The following is a 6,069-nucleotide window of genomic DNA, read 5'->3' on the forward strand; positions in this document are numbered from 1 at the left end:
AACCACATTAATGCATACCCTTAATTGGTCCAAAACAAATGAAGAACGACAACACTTTCTAGAGAGTAGCGCTTTAAACGTCCTCAGAAGGACACGAAGTAGAGCCGACACGGATAATTGCACAAGCCAATAATTTTTTTTTTTCAAAAAATTTTGATGCCGAACTTGGGTCTTTCCTGAGGCGGCTATTACATGTGTTGACTGACAAGTAGAAGCGGTTGTTCACACCCTTACTTGCTCAGTCGCGAAAAGGCTCGAGTGGCTCACAGGCCACTTTAAGATAACTTTCCAGTACAAACACAACAGTAATTAGTGGTAGCATGACATACGAAATATCTAAAGGGCTCACCAAAGCAAGCCAGGCGCAACGTGAAATCGAATTCCAGTGTGTATACCTGGCCATTACAACATTCCTGGAAACACGGCTGCTGAGGAAGCTGCACGACAAGCACATCGTAAAAATGTTAACGTTTCTTTACCAATCTATAAAAGTGAGTTGCGTAGTAATATCAAATCTACAACTTTCAGAATGAGCAAAAATGCTTGGTTTGACCAAAATACAATGAGCTGTGATTTTTTATCACTTCGATCCATTCATTGAATTAGAAATTACGCTCGCATTAGATAAAAGCATGGAAACACTTATTCACCGGTTGAGCCTGAGCACCACATACACAAAGCTTTTTTTTTTTTGCGCAGAATTTGCAGAGCCTGAATCTCCTGAATGTGAATGTGGATTTATAGATGAAGACGTATGTCATGCACCCGGTTCTTATAGACTGTCCACATCATGACATGCCGAATCGCAGTCTTAAATCGAAACGGTTGGCATTAGACCGCAGACCATTCATTATTAAGAAACTTCTGAGCCTATGGCCAACTGGGGCTTTCATACGATGCTTTAGAAGCGTTAAAACGCTTTTTCTAAGTCAGCGGAATCGCTGGCAAGTACTAAAAAAATAACAAACTTTCATTTGTGTAACACGTCGTACTTAATATGTGCAGTATTATATAAACATCTATATGTGGTGAAGTGCATGTCGATTGCTATGTGCACACGAGCGAATACATCTCCATAAGGTGTTCTTTAATCGAGTGTCAATGGGGGACATTATCAGATAATTTATTCGTTGACTTTCGAACATTTCCTTACCATTGTGTTCGTGTTGTTTGATACGTGCCAATGAGTGTTTTTTCATACGTGTGCTCGGGTGTTCTATATTATATGCACTGCTTTTTATGTTTTTCTTTAAGATCACGTAGTACGTGATCAACTTTCACTCAAGGACTAAGGAGTAGCCGGCGTCTTACTTGTGCGCCAGCATCTCCTTATTACCATCAATCAATCTATTCTCGTCTGTACAGTCCTTCCGATCATGAAAATATTCACGGAGGCGGAAAGTACGCGCAAGGTTATCAAGGTCTTGGTACAGTTCAAACTCATTGAATCTACTGGATGATAGACAAAAGGTTCAGCCTCTCGACAAAAGCTGTAGCTGAGCTGGTGTAAGCGTTGTATTGGACAGACTGAGTACATTGTTCTTTTAAGTTTTTGGCTGCTGTCGGCTATCACGTGGCACGGGAGTGTCAGCGTCATATTAGAGAGTCAGGCTGTTTTGATTAGGATTACGCTGTAGCTTCGAGTGCCCATTTTTCTCTTCTAAGTTAGGTTGTGGTATGGGTGGTCCCTGGCGTTCTTGTAGGGTCTAATTCCCCTTTTCCACCTGTACCAGAGCAGTGGACCTTTTGCTGTCCCGGTAAAGGTTTCGATCTTTTACTCTTGAAATCTCGCCTCTCTTTCTTTACTTCATATCTTTCCAGTTATCTGGAAACTGTCTCATGTTCTCTTGCCTCTTGCTGGTGAGAGTGGCGACGTCGCCAATCTTACCAGCAAGGCGCTACAACACCAGGCGGACGAAGCACAATCAAGCACATGAGCTCGGTTTGACCGACGCTATGGGCGCCATGGGCTGGCGTCCAAACCGACGCCAGCCCATAGCGGCGCTGGCGTCGGTCAAACCGTTTCAGGCCACGCTACGGGGCGTTGTTAATTAAACGCGCTGACGACTGTACTTGGTATAAGATGTACACACTGCTCCTAAAAAGACGCCGATTCACCTCGCAAGTCTTGGTTATTCAAAGTGCTGCATGCGGCTACTCGCCAGCGCATGAAATCGATTCCAAGGACGCGTGCGATCTGACGGAATTTTCCCGCACTTGGCAAGCTGCTAGCACGAGTAGTTTGTTCATACCTCATAGACTGCGGCGCGTGTGCTAAGCATTCTAAAAGACAGCTTGTGTGAACACGGGCACAAGAAAGACACCATGAACTGATCGACAACTGTGCGCAAGAGAATAGGTTGATTGATATGTGGGGTTTAACGGCCCACAACCACTGTATGATCATCACAGACGCCGTAGTGGAGGGCTCCGGAAATTTCGACCACCTGGGGTTCTTTGACGTGCGCCCAAATCTGAGTACAGTGCGCAAAAAAAGGGGGGGGGGGGCAGAAAAACTGCCGATCTGGCACGCGTGAAATACATTTGATATCATGTGCTAACGCATGCGCGCTATTATCGATGTCGTCATTCCTGTGACGTGCTCGTTTTTTTGTCTTTTAGAATGGCTCCGCTCTCTTTATTTCGTGCTTGTCCTCGGTAAAAGAGGAAACATTGGAAGACGTAGCCCGCACGGCCGCCGCCGCCAATGCCAAGTGCTGCGCTGCACGCATCTACTGCAGGTGGCCGCGGGGAGGGGAGACGGCCGCGTGATCGACCCCGGCAGAAGGTGCAGCCGACCTCCGACCCTGCCCAGCCGCGGGTCCCGCGTTCTAGGAATGCATGAATCCCTCGCAGGTGACGCGGGGCCTTCATTAATTCTTAGCCGAGGAAGAAACAAAGAGCCGCACGACTGGGCGCCGCACAATACTCCGCAGGGCGCACGCACGCGCTGTTTGCTTCGCGATTCCAATCTCGCTGCTTCACGGGTCTCGGCGGTGGAATGCTTTCGGCACGGCGCTCGCCGCTCAGACGTGATTGAGGGGCAACAACGGAACGGCATATCCAAAGTGATCATGCAAAAGTGCTCGACGACATTTGAGCCGTGTCCCGACAACCCGATCAAAGCAGCTCGTTCTTCGTGCACGAGCACGCCGAAAACACGTGATGCCATGTGGGACATCGTAACAACAATTGTCAAGTACACCCAAGCCTTGCCATCACTAACCTACGGGCACGTCGTCATTGCTTTCCATCGCTTCGGGGTCTTTTGTGATGGATAGTGGGACTAACTCGATTTCTGTGGCACGCCACCTGTTTATCATGGTTGTACTTTTCTGGACTGACTCGCAGGAACGATTTGCTGAACAGTTTAACTGTTAAAAGCGCAACTTAATTAGCTCATTATTATTATTGTTGTGCCGGCACAAAGCTTTCCCCCTTATTCACGCCCTTTCGTATTGATCGACGCGGAAAGAAAGTATTGATCGTTAATTCATGGACTGGGAAGGTGCAAGCTCTCATGAGACAATAATTAAACTAGTTTGACATTCTCGGTCAATTACATTGACGACAAGGACAGATTGAGCCATTACTCGATCGTCTTCTTGAGCGTACGCGGTTAAGAAATGTATTCTAAGATTTTTCAAATCACCCGACAAGTTCCTTTAACGTCCCACGTAACCTGTGATAAAATATTGAAAAAAAGACATTTGGGAGATCTCGGGTATCAGTTTCGCAGAGAGCAGTCAGTAAACGTCGGCGCTCACGTTAGAGCAGCGACGCCAGTTTCGTATAGTCCCAAAGCGCACGCGGCAGCGCGATCAACGATTCGTTTTCAGAGTCCTGTTCATATCTTGATTGATTGACTGATATGTGGGGTTTAACGTCCCAAAACTACCATATGATTATGGGAGACGCCGTAGTGGAGGGATCCGGAAATTTCGACCACCTGGGGTTCTTTAACATGCACCCAAATCTGAGCACCTGGGCCTACAACATTTCCGCCTCCATCATGTTCATACGTGTAATGTTTGTTACTTTGATATAAATTCGGATAGCCATGGGCCTCTGCAACCACTCTTGGCATTGCACCTCGCACAATGCTTATGCAGGGTCTAATACCAAAGCAGTTTGAAGCATTGGCGTGGTCACAGGTGTGAGCACTATGGGGGCGCTCCCCTAGACACCTGGGGCGAAATCCACACCATAGAGTCATCTACTAGAGTGCCGCAATTAACCTTCGTCGCGTATACGCCGACCTCTGTAAGGCTACCCTGCTTATGGGCGTGGTTATGTGGTGGGCATACTTGATTGTCACACATTATTCCTGAGTTCGACAAATGTAGACACCATACAGTGACTTACTAGAGAGCCGCAATGAACATTCACCCCCTACGTCCTCCTCTGTAAGGCTATATCCTGCTTATGGGCGTGGTCAAGTGGCGGGTTTACTTGGCTGCCACACAGAATACCTGGGTTCGATAAATATACACCACTGTACTAGGGAACCGCAATGAACATTCGTCTCGTATACGACCACCTCTGTAAGGCTATTGTGCTTATGAGCGTGGTTATGTGGTGGTATACTTGACTGTCACACAATACCTGGGTTAGATAAATCTACACCACTGTACTAGGGAGCCGCAATGAACCTTCGTCCTGTATACGCCCACCTCTGTAAGGCTACCCTGCTTATGGGCGTGGTTACGTGGTGGGCATACTTGACTGCCACACAGAATGCCTTGGTTCGATAAATGTTTACACCATACAGTGACTTACTAGAGAGCCGCAATGAACATTTGCCCCCTACGTCCTCCTCTGTAAAAGGCTACCTTGCTTATGGGCGTGGTTATGTGGTGGGTATACATGACTGCCACACAGAATTACTGTGTTCGATACCGAATCGGGCCGTGATTTTTACTAGTTGCTTCCATCGGGATGTTTCATCGATTATAACGACGACACGGGCTTTTTTACGCTTTCGCGATTGCCAGTCTGGGTTTACACAAATTGTGAACTACCTGCTTGTGGAGCATACAGGAAAAAGGACAAGCCGCCGTTGCTATGGCGAAGCTCCCTGCTGACCACGTCTTTTATTCCAACCCTGATCTCCGTACAAGCTCGTCCACCCTCAACCCCACTACTTTTTTGCGTCATCTTTATGTCGGCGCCGCACACAATTCCCCACATCCTCCGCTCCGACAAACTTAATAAAACTCTCTCTAAAGTTCTTGAACCGGCTGTATCGTCCTTCCACAAACTTGAGAACACCCTCCGCGCCTCAATAATGAATGGTGCATGACGCTGAGGAACACATGGATTCCAAGTGTCCGTAGGAGTTCCAAGTCACTCTTTGTGGTGTCATTGGGGCATCTCATTGGATCTGATTTTCGACCGATGCTTCCGACGCTTGTGTCACGCTCATGCTTCTGACGCTTTGGTGTGGCTGAGCTTTCACTCTCACTCATAAGTCTTAATTTCTAAGAATAAAAATGCACAAGTAAGGCGCCTCCACCAAGATCTTGTGCAGCCTTTTCTGGGGAACCTATTGCTTGGCTTTCTCGTCCTGGCTGCATTTTCCTTGAGATCGTCTGCCTTCTGCCTCCGCCTTCTTGAGCTGCATCATTCGCTGCTGTTATACTGATTTACCATTTGACATCTGCAGTGAGATAGCATGTGCGATCTACATTTTTCTCGGCCTTAAAATCTGCACCTTTTTCGAAGAACTATATTCATGAGCTATACAGGCGGTGGGCTTCTGTGTCCTCGCGGCCTTAGCTTTCTTTCTTCTGTTTCGTTCCTCTTCTTGCACTTGCTGTGATTTTATTCCTCCAGCATCATGTAAGCACAAAATTGAGGGCTTCCTAACAATTGACATAGTAATTGTCAGTGTGTACTCATCCTTGGCGTCTGGTGGACGGCCTTCTGACTTTCCAAGGGCTTCTCGCTGTTCGACCGCACTATAGTCTCTTCTCGCACAAACACCCGAGTTGTTGGCCCATTCTTATCACTAACTTGACTGGTAATGCACGTTGATGAGAGCTCTGAAGGCGCCGAATAGCTCGGAAG

The sequence above is a fragment of the Rhipicephalus microplus genome, chromosome 5, assembly GCF_043290135.1.
Source record: "Rhipicephalus microplus isolate Deutch F79 chromosome 5, USDA_Rmic, whole genome shotgun sequence".
NCBI lineage: Eukaryota > Metazoa > Arthropoda > Arachnida > Ixodida > Ixodidae > Rhipicephalus > Rhipicephalus microplus.